The sequence below is a fragment of the Otolemur garnettii genome, unplaced genomic scaffold, assembly GCF_000181295.1.
Source record: "Otolemur garnettii isolate 467f Iridium unplaced genomic scaffold, OtoGar3 scaffold00157, whole genome shotgun sequence".
Lineage (NCBI taxonomy): Eukaryota > Metazoa > Chordata > Mammalia > Primates > Galagidae > Otolemur > Otolemur garnettii.
The window spans coordinates 724,778-725,578 of record NW_003852552.1 but is presented as its reverse complement, the minus strand read 5'-3'; the positions used below and the strand labels follow the sequence as shown (position 1 = coordinate 725,578).

Here is an 801-nt window from a genome sequence, read left to right as displayed (position 1 = left end):
AGCTACTTGGGAGGCTGAGGCAAGAGAATTGCTTAAGCTCAAGAGTTTGAGGATGCTGTAAGCTGTGACACCAGGGCACTCTCTGAGGGCGACATAGTGAGACTCTGTTTCAAAAAAAAAAAAATAAAAAGGACTAACTATAAACCTATAGTGAGTAATAAGGCAGTGTGGTATTGATGAAAGAATAGACAGAAAGACGAATGGTACAGTCTAGAATAGGCCTACATACATAGATACACTTGATTCCTACCTAAGATTCCACTGTAATTAAGTGGTAGAAAGAAAAGTCTTTTCAATAAATGTTGTTAGAGTAACTGAATAGTCATATGGAAGAAAATGGACCTTGATTTCCTATTTAAATCATGCACCAAAATCAAATTGAGATAATGTACCATAGACCTAAATGTGAAAAATAATAGAAATTTTAAAGCACAAGTTGACTATAACCCGTAGGCCAAATCCAGCCTGCTGCCTCTTTTTGTAAATAAAGTTTTAATGGAACACAGCCAACTCATTCATTTATGTATTATTTATGATTGCTTTCACACTACAGTAAGAGTGGAGTAGTTATGACAAGAGATTGTACAGCCTGCAAAGCTTTATACATATATTTACTTTGTATAACTTTACAGACCAAGTTTTTCAAACTCTGTTACAGAAGAAAACACTGGAATATACCTTTATGACTATGGACTGGTAAGTTTTTTTTTTTTTTTTTTTGAGACAGAGCTTCAAGCTGTCCTCCTGGGTAGAGTGCTGGGGCATCAAAGCTCACAGCAACCTCCAACTCCTGGGCTCAAG

General features: G+C 36.2%; 1 pseudogene; it reads left to right on the top strand.

Annotated features, from left to right (window-relative positions):
• Positions 1–688: 688 nt before the first annotated feature.
• The window catches only part of LOC111728427, a 61,332-nt pseudogene continuing 61,219 nt past the window's right edge, over positions 689–801 (top strand).